This window comes from Xyrauchen texanus, chromosome 22, assembly GCF_025860055.1.
Source record: "Xyrauchen texanus isolate HMW12.3.18 chromosome 22, RBS_HiC_50CHRs, whole genome shotgun sequence".
In the NCBI taxonomy this organism is placed as follows: Eukaryota; Metazoa; Chordata; class Actinopteri; order Cypriniformes; family Catostomidae; genus Xyrauchen; species Xyrauchen texanus.
Genome location: NC_068297.1, coordinates 38,214,269 through 38,230,512, shown reverse-complemented (window position 1 = coordinate 38,230,512; position 16,244 = coordinate 38,214,269). Strand labels below are relative to the sequence as shown.

The following is a 16,244-nucleotide window of genomic DNA, read 5'->3' as shown; positions in this document are numbered from 1 at the left end:
TTTGTACATTTTCTGAAACATAATTTCTGAGCAAAACAGTGATCTGATGATAAAATAAGTGGCAAAGTATCTGCATCAGTATCAGCCAATAGTTTTCTGTTAAAATTGGTATCAGCCAAAAATGTTCATATCGCTGCATCCCTAATCAATACAAATTACTGTTTTTATCACAAATCCTACCCAAATTTTCCTCTAATTTCTTCTCTACAACAGTTCTCTACAGTATTTAGATTTTTTCACTTACAATGCATTCAAGGTATTCGTTTTAACAGACACTGCAAGTAATACTTGGAGGGGGATGAAAAACATGCACAGTGTATAGCAGCAACAAATGGGGGCAGTTCTCAGAGTACATGCAGTGAAATACCACAAACCCCTTACACTTTTGTCCATAATGGCCCATCTGGAGAGCCAAACAAATGGCTTGTTGAGTTTGGAGCATGGTGGGATAGCGATGACCCATAGAAATTAATCCCTTGGGCCAGATCACACACTCAAACCTGGTCGCATGCATGAGAAATGACATCACTACAGCTACTTAAGCATATGGCGGAGGGGAGAATTCTATTGAAAACTCTATGGCATGTGTCTCTCAATAACATGGACATCAGAGTCTTTGTTCTCCTGGCACATCTTAAGGTCATAGAGGATGAGCTGCCATGGATTAAGAGAAAGCTTCTCAAATGACAAGTGAATGTCGACTCCCAGGAATAGCCACAAACTTACAGTCCATGCCTTCATGATTCAAATGCAGGTTATACAGCATTTTGTTTGCAAAGCTTACATTACGGATATGACCTAAACTTAATAAGAGAAAGCGATGACTAAACCAGTTGATTCCTTTTCTTTTACACTGGATATGAAGTTGCGGCCCAACACTGTACCAAAATAGTTTATTGTACAAAAGTAAACCAAAGTGTCCTGAACCATCAAAGATCCAGCATAGCACAATTGGGGGGACGATGCATATTAATGGTCAAAACTCAAGTCACAGCTAGTTGACACAATTGCTAACACTTCTGGAATAAATTTTACCAATTTCCCAAGTAAGTATTTGACCTGTCATATTGTTTTTATTATTTGTATTAATTATAGTTTCCACCCAAAAAAATCAACTTTAATACCTTTTAGAATTTAAACGAAGCAAAAATGCAATGCTGGATATTGTGGTCAAACATTTTCTATATTTACACAACAGAGCCTATTCAGTGAATCATAAACTATTACAAATTATTTTCAGCTGTTTTTGTGCTGTCTGTCATTACAAAAATCTTTGATTTATGGTATACATCGTATAGTAAATATAATACATTACATCAAGATGGGTATTGTTTTTTATTATATTTTAATCGTACCAACAAATATCTCATTACAATCAATGGTCCTCAATATTAAATATTAAAATTGCTTAAATATTCATGAATTTACCATTACTGCCCAGCATAGCAATTTCACAATATTTTTCCAAAATTCATACTAAAACAAAACATGCATAAAAAAAAAAATCATCATTTTAAATCAGTGACTTCCTGAAAACACTTTCAGGGAGGAGACAGAAATTATAACATCAATATCAAAACTTGGGTCTCTATGAAGGTTAAAATCAACTATTGAAATTGCTATATTTATCAGTTACAGGATATTTATCAGTTACAGGTCATGTAAATAATTGGGCATATTTTTTCTTATGCAGTTCATGGTAATATGCTCAATTATTTACATGACCTGTAACTGATAAATATCCTGAAACTGGACATTTTAAATCTTTAGCCTTTCAGAAGGGGTGTGATGGTTTGCTCTGACAATGATTTGATAACGATTCTCTACCGGATCTGGGCCATTATTGGGCCAAAACATTTTGGCTACCTGGGATGCAAACAGCTTTAAATAAAGACACAGAAAGCCAAATTTGGCAGTATCCATCTGTCTGTCTGTCCATTCATTTTATCTTATGTAGGTTTGCGGGGTGAACTCGGCTGCTTAAACTTTCTTTCAAAGTGCCCTTTCTTTCCCTTTAATCTGGCATGCTTTTGCAAGACAGTTCTTGTAATATGAGATAGACACATTGGGTATTCATATATAATGATAATTAATTCTTTAATTTCATAATCAGTGCATTGATGCATTTTTCCACCCCTACATTTCAGTGTTTGGAAAATGTCTGAATTTCAATATTTTCATGCTCTCACCAGCCTGTGGTCAGCTCAAACAAAGTGTTTCCTCGGAACCTGTATGAACCTGTATTTAATATAGTCTGGGTACAATTTTTTTTTACATTATTCACGGTTTTTGAGGATATCCCGCAACCATTCCATGTTGGGATTGGCCTACTTTGGCTAGCTACTATGAAATGACAGATGATTTAATGTCAAAATACCATTTTTATTTGGGCACATGGCCTTTAATGTCAACAACAAGGAAGATGGGATGTTCATTAACCCATTTATTTTGCTATTCAAACTATGCACGATTATAGGGCTGGGTAAAAATATCGATTTTTAGATTAATCCCAATCTTCATTTAATAAAACTCACAAGCAGTGCAGCCACGAATGAGAACCACTCACTGAGGAAGCACAACACAATATAGGGATCTTGAGATGCGATTTTTAAAGATTCCACTAGATACAGCATCCTAGACATGCACCATTTATGACACTGAATACCAGTGAGACTCTCCAAACACGTCTGTCTGAGGCACGCACATGTTAATGGAGAGACAATTAAAAATAACGCAGATGGAGTGCAAGAACATGTTCTGTGAGAACTGGACACATTGATGAACTCAATGCAAAACAGATTGCTGCAACTGTAGTTTGTTCAATGATATGAGAATAAAGCAAACAATATATAGAGTTCTTAAGCCACTTTTTAGATCGTCTAATCAATGCTATATCTGCCACAATAATGTGATTAATTTCAAATTGAATTTCAATCCGTATGACATATTTCCTATAGGCCCTATATATTACATTTTAAAATGTTTAATTATTATGCATAATTTATATTAATTATCTTTATTCAGGGGCCTTTCTCAGCAAATAATGATGTATGCAATTAATTTTGATTAATTCCATTAATTAATTGGCATGTCACAATTCATTTTATTAAACATTTTAATAGATTGAAAGCCCTAAATAATAATAATCAAAATAAATTTTTCTACACTCATTTATTTAGAAATTTCTTAAAATTACATGCATCAAAATAATATTTTTTTACTTTATTGTATCCATCTGTTCAAATCTCATATTAATTTCCTATATTAGATTAAATGGAGCCCATCTTTTTTCAAAAAACTATTTTCTATTAATTTCACATGTTACCATCTCTATAGAATATATTTTCAGTACTTCTAAAACAGGGGCTTCTTATCTTCTCCAATTTCGTGTTATTTGTTTAAGGGCTGTAATTCTTTATTTTTTTTTCCCTCGCCAATTTGGAATGCCCAATTCCCACTACTTAGTAGGTCCTCGTGGTAGCGTGGTTACTCAACTCAACCCGGGTTGCAGAGGACAAGTCTCAGTTGCCTCCGCTTCCGAGACAGTCAATCCGTGCATCTTATCACGTGGCTTGCTGTGCATGACACCGCAGAGACTCACAAAATGTGGAGGCTCATTCTACTCTCTGCGATCCATGCACAATTTACCACATGCCCCATTGAGAGCAAGCACCACTAATCGTGACCAAGAGGCGGTTACCCCATGCCCCCAAGCAACCAGGCCAATTTGGTTGCTTAAGAGACCTGGCTGGATTCGAACTCGCGACTCCAGGGGTGCTAGTCATGCAGCGCCAATACTTGCTGAGCTACCCAGACCCCACAAGGGCTGTAATTCTTAAGATCCTAAACAAATACAGCTCATCTCTATTAAGGACTACAGGACATATAACAAAAAGAAAATTTTCTTGAAAAGTTTTATTGACTTGTATTATATACCTCAAAAGGGGTGAATATCATCTAATTTATTTAAGTTTAATCTTTCAGACAGCTTTTTAATTGTATAATTGTATCATAAAATTATTTCCTAGCCATATTTGAATACTAGTTCCTCAAATGTAATCATCCCTTTTTCATCATACAGTTGACAATATATTATAAATCCTTTACTCGCCCAGAAATTAAAAACACCATCAGAGTCATTTTGAGTGAAATCTGAATCTTGTGCTATTTATCTTAAACAAGTCGTTTCACCTATACAGTAATATACATTACCCACATTTTTATTTTTCCCATAGAATATTAATGTGCTGTAATACATATGTAAATAATAATAAGGTAATAAGGTCTTTACTTTTGTTAAAAACAATATCACATCATCTGTGTAAAGTGCAAGTTGATTTTCTCCTGCCTCAACTTTAAGACCCTTCACTCTACAATTAATTCTTATATATTGTGCTAGAGGATATATATACATAGAGCAAATATTAGAGGTGATAATTGATCCCCTTGTCTTGCTCCTCTCTTTAATTCAAATGTTTCTGAAAGATTTCCATTGAACCTCACACTTGCATTTTATTGACTGTATATCTCTTTTCATCAAATTAATAAACTTCTGGTTAAAACCAAAAGCCTCACATGTTTCAAATATAAAAGGACATGACAAACTATCGAAAGCTTTTTGGCATCCAAGGTCAATATCAATACTTGGATAAGACGATAAGTGTTCATCCCACATTAACAAACAATGAAATTTTTTTTCACAAATCCTGTTTGATCTAAATGTACTATATTTGGAATTATATAAGAGAGTCTTGCAGCTATTATTCATGTGAAAATTTTTTATCTACATTTACAAGAGATATTGGTCTGTATGTTGAACACTTGTGTGGGGTCCTTTCCTTCTTTTAATATAACTGATTTAATTGATGAATTCCATGTCTGCGGCCACTCGCCTTTTTCTAGGATCAAATTAAAAACTTCAGGTAATATTGGAGATAACAGTTCATTAAATTATTTATAAGCCTAATTTGTGAAACCATAATTTCCAGGAAGTTTTTTCAAAGTACAGTGAAAATCTCTGCCTCAGTAATAGGATAAACTAAGTCATTATTTTGTTGGCTTGTAACTGTAGGGAGATTTAAAGAATCTATATCGATCTGTGATATCTCTGGTTTATAAAGAGTCTGATAATAATTCCTATAACGTAACGCTATTTCTGTCTTTTCCTTCCATTCATTGTTATTTTTTTATATATATAATTCTCAGTATCTTTAAAAAAATATTTATCTTAGAAAATAGTTATTAAAGCTACATACTGAAGTCCATTGTGAATACCAAAAATTAATTTCCATGATAACTGCTGCAATCTACTAAAGTTTTTGTTAAAAATCTCAAATCTTTTAACCCTTAATACATCATTCTTAAACAAACATATAATCTAACCAGGAATAAATATAATGAGCTTCAGAATAATAGCTCAAATCTTTAACACTTGGGTGCATGGCACCACACATCCATCAAACCCAACATCCATTAACCTGTGCCTGGCACAGAAGTGTTGCACCCTTTGATGATTTATGTTTTTAGGTACTCCGAGTATCTAACCTTTCATTCATAACAAGATTAAAGTCTCCACCCATAATATTAATACACTTTGTCTCTGTTACAATCAAAGACAAATCTTCTTTAAATATTTAACTTGTTCTCCGGGTGGATTACATACATTTAACAAAGTTAAAAATTGTCCTTCTATATCTCCTCTCATCAACGTGTTTCTTCCCTCTTTAAATGTCTTACAAAGTTATTTTTTAAAACTCAAATGTTTTTTGATCAGTATTACTACTCTTTTAGCTGACGTATATGATGATGAAAATACTTGGGCTTAAGCTAACTTTTCTCATTTTGAGTTCCTCTTTATTTAAATGTGTTTCTAGTAAAAATATAATTTCACCTCGATCACTCTTAAGTTTCAGGACTATTTTCTTTATTTTTATTGGGTTGTTTAAGCCATTTGAATTTAGAGTCGTTATTTTTTAAGTTCATCCATTTATTTACCTTTTTCCCCTTATCAACCTCTTCAATATATTCCTTCCATTTCCTTCAAATTTTCTACCATCAAGAATGATTCTTACCATGTTATTATTTACTATGTTGATGCTTATCTTACAGGAGGAAAACAAATGAAAACATCTCCTCTATTCCATTTACCATCATCATTTTAACAATGAAAAACAAACAAAAACACAAAAAACGAAATCTTTAAATTTACTTTTAAATCGAACTTTTATTTTGACATGAAGGCATTTCTGGTTCTTTGTTTTTGACGGTAGTTTTACACTTCCAGATTAGACATTGGTTACGTGACCCAGTATTTCATTATGCAGATTATTTATACAGCATATCCTGTGTGTGTGTGTATATATAACACTCTATATAACCTGCAGGTGCTGCACGTTTAATATTAAATAGGCGCTCTCTAATGTCATCTACTACAAAAAGCATGCTATGCTCAAAATGTGGAGTTTCACAAATTCACTTTGCAGCACGCAGCTCATGCAGACAGTACATTTAATTAAATAACATCCATTTGTGGTTTATTAATTCACACTAGTACATATCAGAATTTTTATTTGATAAATAGTCAATTTCTGTGTAAAAGGAGTCTTAGAACACATTTAAAAGCAGCTGGGAATCAGCCAGACAGTGCGGAGGGACAGAGCTTAGTAAAGCGCTTAAGGACAGTAAGTGGCATGTTACTTCTGTTTAATAGTGCCGATCAGTGCTTGCTTATCTGTTAACTTAGCCAGCCACAGTCACGGCCAGGTCTTTTACTGAACGGACACAAAAAGTCTGAAACATGAAGGGCCACGCAAGTCCACCAAGGGGCGTGACAATACAGACCTTGCAATAGCAGGTGGGTCTTCTTATCACCAGACTGTGTGTTCTCCACCCTGCCGTGAGTCCCTTGGCACGGAACAAGAGTAATCCAAAGTAAATCGTATTTATGTAATCAGATGGACCCAGTTCTTGGCAAATTCATGTTGTCGTTCCATGGTCAAGTAGATAGAAACACAAGACAAGTGTGTTTGAGCCAAGACGGTGTTCTGCAGAGGCAGTGCTGCAGTATCATTCATTTTGTTACATTTAAGCAATCACTAGCTGTCTTGACCTCAATTTACATGAAGGATTAATGTAGTGAGAAATTATCAGTTCTTTAGTATGTTTGGACAGAAAAAACATTTTGATCACAAAGTCCACGCAATTTTTCGCTCAATTTTTTTCCACAGAGTTTTATTATTGTTGTTTCACCAATTTTTTATTTACCCTAAAAACGCAGCATTTTTGACATTGAAAATGGTGTCCAGCATGGGCATTTTGGCTTTCATAAGCTTTCAAATGGCACTTCAATATAGGACACAATGCCTTCAATACGGGACATTTCGAGAAATTTGAGCACTTAAATATGAGACGCGGCATCCGACTGGGGTGTGTGGAGGTGGTAAAAATATCAGATCTGTGCATTTGTTCATAAAGTGTTAATGCAGATGTTGGTGCTCACTGTACCCGAGTCATTTGAAAGGATCAGGTTAGTGTAATACTGTGTCATCAATGGAAAAAAACTTATGAAGGAAGGAATAAGGATTGGATCTAGTGTCTTGTAGCTTTTTACCCTCACACATCCATCACTCAGAACAATAGATGCTATTCTGGAGATGCAGCACCAGCTGTGTTTACTCTTATGATTAGTATCTGAAGAACGGCTGCCTGACCCAGTGTCAGCTGGATGCATACTGGACAGATCAATCACTTTCTCTCTTTCACTCACTCACTCACACACACACACACACACACACACACTTTCCCTCAATTGACTTCTATTGTTTTTTATGCTAACCCTATCCCTACCACCTCAAACAAACTTAGTTATTGCATTTTTTGTAGCTAACAATTTTTTTTTAAGAGTAGCTCAACTGTAGTTTAACTTTTTAAGTTATGAGTAGCTTGTAGCTTGGTTTCAAAACAAAGTGGCTGTCCCAACACTGGGAAACCAAAATCTGATTGGCTCAAAATAAACAATATATCAGGGGTCGGCAACCTTTTAGACACGGAGTGCCATTTTTTTATTTTCCTGGTCAATGGCTGTGCTGGCTGTTAAGCCCTTTTCGGTGAATCACACATGCAAAATCCTAAAACTTCATTTCCAGGTTTAATTTATATTTTTAATAGACTTTTTAACCCCACGATGTGTTTTTATGTTTTCTCTTTAAATTGTTTAATGTAATTTTGAGTGTAACCATGGTATAAGGAGGATGTACCTGCATGCTGGGTTGGAAATCTCAAGGATTAATAATGGTGTTTTCCTTATTACATTGCGTGTTGTTCTGAAAACAAAAGTTAAATGAAACACAGAACGTAGGCTGTCATCCGCGTAGCCTGATCGAAGCAAAGTGGGTGCATTTACTCGCGAGCTTAACCGAAACATGAAGCACTGACGGCTTGTGAAGCGCAAATGGCTTGCATGTGTCTGTTGGATATACTGGAGTCTTATCACATTTTAACTTTTTATTTAGTCTCCCATTCAGCATATGAAAACACGCACGCACGCAGATCATGAGGAAGGATTACATCAACATGTAGATTGGAATGCAGGTGCGGAATTTATATAAATAAAACAGTCTACTCCTCTCTCACCATTGCTGGCATGCCAGTGATTACACCTCCGCCTGCCAATGGTGGTACGCATGCCATAGGTTGCCGACCCCTGTAATATACAGTATAATGGCAATCTTGAAATTAAGCTACATAGTGACCAACCAAAAAAAAAGCCTTTTAGAACAGGCTTTCATTTCCAAAGAAGAGATAAACAATAAGTACATCAGTGTAGAAGTACAAAAATCCTTATATTACAGTTCCGTCCATTATTGTGGACATATCCTTCCAATTGGAGGACAGTGCTCAGTTCATTTAACACATCACTTTAACTCACACTGACGTTTAATCTTCTTTGTCTTTTTAAACCATGCAGGCAACTTCCGAGACGTGACATGAAAGAGAACAATTCACTTTGAATAGTGGTATTAATCTTCTTAAAGCTTTCAATTTGTCACCAATTACAGTGTTGGTCTGAACATGAACAGGCCATATGTCCAGTTAGGTTAGTCTCTCTGGTTAATCACACCATGGTATGGTAGGTTAGTGGCTCATATAGGTATTTGTTCAACGGTCAGTGTTTAAAATTGACAAAATGTATTTGGTAACAGGTGTGACTCTCAAATTGCCCTTTACTGAACATTTACGCATTGGCAGATACTTTAATCCAAAGTGCAATAGAATGTAGGCTTCAAATGCTCAACTACAAAGCAAATCTTGAGATAAATACATTTACATATAAAAAGTAAAATTTTCACGTTAATAGTAACCTTATTTATATTAATTGTAATAGGCAGTATGAGCTATCCTTTGCCTTTCGTGACATCAAATATGTAACCAATAAGCCATAATTATGTTTGAGATCAGGGCTGCATTTCCCAAAATCATTGTAAGCCAAAGTAGATCGTAGCAGCAATTAGCAGCAATGGTCTCTACGATCAATTTAAGCTTAAGATGCTTTTGGGAAACACAGCCCAGGTCAGTGTCTGAAGCAGGGGGAAAAAATTGTATACATCCATTGTTAGACAAACACCAGAGAACCGAACATGCCTGTGGTTTGTATGTCTGTCTTTATACTGCCAGGGAGAGCTGGTAAGGAAAAAAAAACATTGATGAAAACTTAAATGGTGGCTCACCGCCTCCAGGAAGCTTTCAACACCCATCTTACCTCACCTGCTTTTTATAGCCACTCTAAACACAGTTGGCCATGTGAACATAGACGGCCCTTGTGCAGTTAATTTTCAGCCAAATATAATTTCCACAAGACATCATCAAACTGACTAAGATTATCCATTTATGGCCAAAAACTTGTGTACCACATATAAAATTATTAATAACTGCAAATCACAAAAAACTCTATGCTGCTGCCCTTAGTAGGTAGTTGCAGCTATACAGGGAACCTTTGCCAAATGGCATCCCTGGACCTTCTTTCAGCGGTCAGTCTGTATTTGTTCTATTCATTGACACTCTCCAGGGTTCAATAAGCCCATTTTTATGGCAGTGTTCTTCTCAAATTTACAACCACACCCTACCACTAGATCTTCCCATTCCACAAAAGCCTGAACCTTAATTATCACCACGCGAGACTGACGGTCCACCTTTAATTGAGATCATGAATCACACTTCTCACTTAATGAATAAATAAAATAAAACAAACTAGCTAATAAACTAACACCCGCGATTTGTATATCACAGCTTTGAGAAAATGGCCATTATCTTCTGTTCCAGATGTCTGAATCTCACACTTTTCTCTTTGTGGTAATTCCAAACCTACATTTGAATAGTAGTTTGCATAGCATTTGCTTTTGAACAAAAGTGGGTCACAGCATCATCTAAAATACTACACTTTCAAAATGTATCATTTTATACACACATGCAATAGGCGTAACGCACAATATACCTTTCTCCTTTATATGCCAACATTATTTCATTCAGCATTATATGTCATTCTACTGCTTTTTTCTTTTCGTAGAGCTTTTGTATATTCTGTACATTATAGCAATAGCATTTTGACAAGGGCTGACAATCGATTAAAAATTATAATAAAATTAATTACATGACATGCTGATTATGAATTGAATTAATTGCAATTAATCGCATATATCAATATTTGTTGAGAAAGGCCAACAATTTAGATATTCAGATTGAAAAATAGTGCATTATTGTGTTGCATTGAATAGACAATATGAAAAAAAGTGGCTTTAGAAGTCAATTTATACTTTTGTTTAATTCCCATTTCATAAGCCTACAGTCGACATCAATCCATTTTGCAACCAAGTTTGTCAATCTGTCCTGTTCTCAGAACGCATTCTTGCTGTTTTTAATTGTCGTCGATGTACGCATGCAGCAGGCGGATGCTTTTGGAACATCTCACTGGTTTTCCGCATAATAAATGCAGCAGGTTTAGGACACTGTGTCAAGTTAAAAACAGTCGAAACTTTGAAAGCATGTCTCGAGATCCCTGCATTCAATTGTGCTTGATCCAAGAACACGTCATGCATGTGCGGCTCATTCTGAGACTGCTCTGCTTGTGAGGTTTGTTGTGGGGTGCTGGCTGCCCCCTGCTGATGCGGCTCATAAAAACAAAAGTTGCATGTAGCTTTAATTTCTCCAATAGAAGGAAAATACATATTTTTTATTACAGAATTTTGTACAGGTTAGGAGGAATTATTCATTGCGTAAATGTTTTTATTTATATAAATAATAACACTAAATGAATATGTTAAATCGACAGCAATCATTTTATTGGTCATTATTAGTGCAAAAAAATAATTTTGGTAGTATTTGGTTGGCCCAGAATTGCATTTTCCACTAGCACATGATCAGGGAACATTCAATATAATGGCCAATAGAATTTAAAAACATTACATTATGATTTTGCATAACGTTCGCCAAGTAAATTTGACTGAACTAAAATACATTTTGCTCATACAGGAAATGCTATTTCTTTTAACAATAGGTACCCCTATTTTTAGATTTTGTGTCTTAAATAATAATGCTGGTTATTGTGAAAGGGTTATTTTTCTAACATTTTGAAATTTAGAAACCAATTTATCTAAAAATGCCAAAACGCATGCTTATTCGCATGCACCAACTGTTTTATGAGTTAAATAATCCTTATCGACAGGTTTAATAAGACAATGCTTAATCTGTTATAAAGTTTAAACGTGTAACATTAGTAAAGATAAAAGAGCTTTATACATATAAGACAATGATTCATTATCATAAAAAGAAAGCAGCTTGTAGCCTCTATTCACCTGCAGTAGCCTACACCCGCACCAGATAAAGCTATCTGAAAAACAATGACCACGAGAAACCTATTGAGCTCTAATTAAATAGCCCAAAGAAAAACACAAGCAACTTGTACTTACCAGTTCTAAAACGCAGGACCGGATAAGAAATAGACGCTAATCTGTGTTGTTTTACGGTTACATTTATTGGAATCAAGTCGACTTGTCTAGAACAAAGTTTTATTCCAGTTCTCCTCTCTCAACAGATTTGAGCACAAGGACTCGTCACTCGGGTTTCCATTCAACTCTCTCTACAGTGCGTGAAGCATTTGCTACGCCCACAAAGTGATAGACAACACAGTCTACCAATCAGATTGAAGTAGTCGCAGGAGCGCTCCAATCAAATCTCAGAAGGATTGGAGTCCAGAATGTTTGTCAGAGCAACGCGTGTTTGGTTGCTGGGTTACACTGTTAAGCTCATTTAAATCGCTGTAATTGGACCTGTAAGAGTGTGGCAGTGAAGTTTTGATTATTCTTGTTTCAGGGGAAATTACTACTGGTGAGTTGTGTAGTAGATTGAACCTAAATTATTTTTCTCCCTTTAATCTCGCTGTTCAGTGATTAGATTACTCTCAACATGTTAACAAATTAAATTTATCACCACAGAGCTGTTTTATAGGCTATATGCATTCAGAATACACCTTTAAATTGTAAAAATGAAACCAGCCACATAACCCTTTTCCAGCCTAATTTATGCAGTAAAACAATTATGAAACAAATCAAATTATGAAACAGCAAGCATGTAAAAGGTAATGAGCAAAAATATCCAATCATTCTTTTGTCTAATAACTATTGTAATTAATAAACTGTAAAAAATTTTACATTTAAAAAACACATTAAATTAAGATGAAAGTAGATGAAAAGAAAACATTCCATTATATATATATATATATATATATATATATATATATATATATATATATATATATATATATATATATATATACATACAGTGGGTACGGAAAGTATTCAGACCCCTTAAATTTTTCACTCTTTGTTATATTGCAGCCATTTGCTAAAATCATTTAAGTTAATTTTTTTCCTCATTATTGTACACACAGCACCCCATATTGACAGAAAAACACAGAATTGTTGACATTTTTGCACATTTATTAAAAAAGAAAAACTGAAATATCACATGGTCCTAAGTATTCAGACCCTTTGCTGTGACACTCATATATTTAACTCAGGTGCTGTCCATTTCTTCTGATCATCCTTGAGATGGTTCTACACCTTCAACTGAGTCCAGCTGTGTTTGATTGTACTGATTGGACTTGATTAGGAAAGCCACACACCTGTCTATATAAGACCTTACAGCTCACAGTGCATGTCAGAGCAAATGAGAATCATGAGGTCAAAGGAACTGCCTGAAGAGCTCAGAGACAGAATTGTGGCAAGGCACAGATCTGGCCAAGGTTACAAAAAAATGTCTGCTACCCTTAAGGTTCATAAGAGCACAGTGGCCTCCATAATCCTTAAATGGAAGACGTTTGGGACGACCAGAACCCTTCCTAGAGCTGGCCGTCCGGCCAAACTGAGCTATCGGGAGAGAGGAGCCTTGGTGAGAGAGGTAAAGAAGAACCCAAAGATCACTGTGGCTGAGCTCCAGAGATGCAGTCGGGAGATGGGAGAAAGTTTTAGTAAGTCAACCATCACTGCAGCCATCCACCAGTCGGGGCTTTATGGCAGAGTGGCAGACACATGAAAGCCCACATGGAGTTTGCTAAAAAACACCTGAAGGACTCCAAGATGGTGATAAATAAGATTCTCTGGTCTGATGAGACCAAGATAGAACTTTTTGGCCTTAATTCTAAGCGGTATGTGTGGAGAAAACCAGGCACTGCTCATCACCTGTCCAATACAGTCTCAACAGTGAAGCATGGTGGTGGCAGCATCATGCTGTGGGGGTGTTTTTCAGCTGCAGGGACAGGACTACTGGTTGCAATCGAGGGAAAGATGAATGCGGCCAAGTACAGGGATATCCTGGACGAAAACCTTCTCCAGAGTGCTCTGGACCTCAGACTGGGCCGAAGGTTCACCTTCCAGCAAGACAATGACCCTAAGCACACCGCTAAAATAACGAAGGAGTGGCTTCACAACAACTCCGTGACTGTTCTTGAATGGCCCAGCCAGAGCCCTGACTTAAACCCAATTGAGCATCTCTGGAGAGACCTGAAAATGGCTGTCCACCAACGTTTACCATCCAACCTGACAGAACTGGAGGGGATCTGCAAGGAGGAATGGCAGAGGATACCCAAATCCAGATGTGAAAAACTTGTTGCATCTTTCCCAAAAAGACTCATGGCTGTATTAGATCAAAAGGGCGCTTCTACTAAATACTGAACAAAGGGTCTGAATACTTAGGACCATGTGATATTTCAGTTTTTCTTTTTTAATAAATGTGCAAAAATGTCAACAATTCTGTGTTTTTCTGTCAATATGGGGTGCTGTGTGTACAATAATGAGGAAAAAAAAATGAGCTTAAATGATTTTAGCAAATGGCTGCAATATAACAAAGAGTGATAAATGTAAGGGGGTCTGAATACTTTCCGTACCCACTGTATGTATATATATATAGACACACACACACACAGCCAAATGTTTGGAATAATGTAAAAATAATGACATTTTTTTTTCAGAAGTTCTTAAATTACTTCAAAGGGTTCTCATAAAAAAATCCACGTAGGGGGGCCTGGGTAGCTCAGTGATTATTGATGCTGACTACCACCCCTTGAGTCACGAGTTCGAATCCAGGATGTGCTGAGTGTCTCCAGCCAAGTCTCCTAAGCAACCAAATAACCAAAAGTAACCTGAGCTAACCTCCTTATGGTCGCAATTAAGTGGTTCTCACTCTCAATGGGGTCCATGGAAAGTTGTGCATGGATCACGGAGAGTAGCATGAGCCTCCACATGATGAAAGTCACCGCGGTGTCTCGCACAGCAAGCCACGTGATAAGATGTGTCTCAGAAGCAGAGGCAACTGAGACTTGTCCTCTGCCACCCGAATTGAGATGAGTAACTGCGAGGCCCTAGTAATTAGTGGGAATTGGGCATCCCAAACTGGAAAAGGGGATAAAATAAAAATCCTCCACGTGCCACAATGACAGCTTTGCAGATCCTTGGCATTCTAACAGTCAATTTGTCCAGATAATTGGGTGACATTTCACCCCACACCTGTAGCACTTGCCATAGATGTGGCCGTCTTGTCGGGCACTTCTCATGCACCTTACAGTCTAGCTGACTGAGCTCTTTTTTTTGACACAAAAGGTCAATGGGGTTAAGATCCATAACACTCTTTTCCAATTATCTGTTGTCCAGTGTCTGTGTTTCTTTGCACACTCTAACCTTTTCTTTTAGATTTTTTGTTTCAAAAGTGTCTTTTTTTTTGCAATTCCTCCCATAAGGCCTGCAACTCTGAGTCTTCTCTTTACTGTTGTACATTAAACTGGTGTTGAGCGGGTAAAATTCTATAAAGCTGTCAGCTGAGGACATGTGAGGCATCTATTTCTCAAACTAGAGACTGATGCACTTATCCTCTTGTTTAGTTGTACATCTGGCATTCCACATCTCTTTCTGTCCTTGTTAGTGTACATCTTTGTATGAAATCTTCAGTATTTTTTGGCAATTTCAAGCATTATATAGCCTTCATTCCTCAAACAATGATTGACTGATGAGTTTCTAGAGAAAGCAGTTTCTTTTTTTGCCATTTTTACCTAATATTGGCCTTAAGACAAGCCAGTTTATTGCATACTGTGGCAACTCAAAAACAAACACAAAGACTATGTCAAGCTTCATTTAACGAACCAAATAGCTTTCGGCTGCTGGAAATGGGGCCTATCTAGATTTTATCAAAAATTATTTTTTCAAACAGTGATGGTGCTGTTGTTTACATCAGTAATGTCTTGACTATATTTTGTGATCAGTTGAATGCCACTTTGGTGAATTAAAGTATCAATTTTCTTTTTGAAAAAGCAACATCATTAAACCAACCTAAAAATGGCTTGCTTACAAATAGTATGCTTGATTGTGCATGTTAACTAGGGATACGCTAAATAATTTGAACTTCATGACATTACACACATCAGCTTTAATTATTTTTTGCCATTTAATTTATACACCAAATTAATTCATTACTGCATCACATTTTCTTTAAAACAGTTACAGCAAAAACTTTTTTATTTTTTTAAGCGAGGACAACGTCAAAGGTATAATAAAAACACTCTAATCGACAAGTCTGGGAGTTCCAGGACAGAACGCAGTGCACTTGTGTACAATTATATGTCATGAACTTTGAATGACATCCTGGTATTTCCATCCACAATTCTCTTGACAATACTGTCTTGTCTAGATCAGATGCGGGCATGT

General features: G+C 36.1%; 1 protein-coding gene across 2 annotated transcripts in view; it reads right to left on the bottom strand.

Moving 5' to 3' along the window:
• The window catches only part of tiam2a (TIAM Rac1 associated GEF 2a), a 172,324-nt gene that overhangs the window by 141,491 nt on the left and 14,589 nt on the right, over window positions 1-16,244 (bottom strand). Inside the window, exon 1 of one of the 2 annotated variants that reach the window (XM_052154134.1) lies at window positions 11,961-12,092. The exons of the other annotated variant lie outside the window; for it this stretch is intronic. The gene's annotated coding sequence lies outside the window, so the exon portion shown is untranslated. Of the gene's footprint in view, window positions 1-11,960; window positions 12,093-16,244 lie in introns of those variants that run through there. 2 annotated transcript variants of the gene reach the window in all.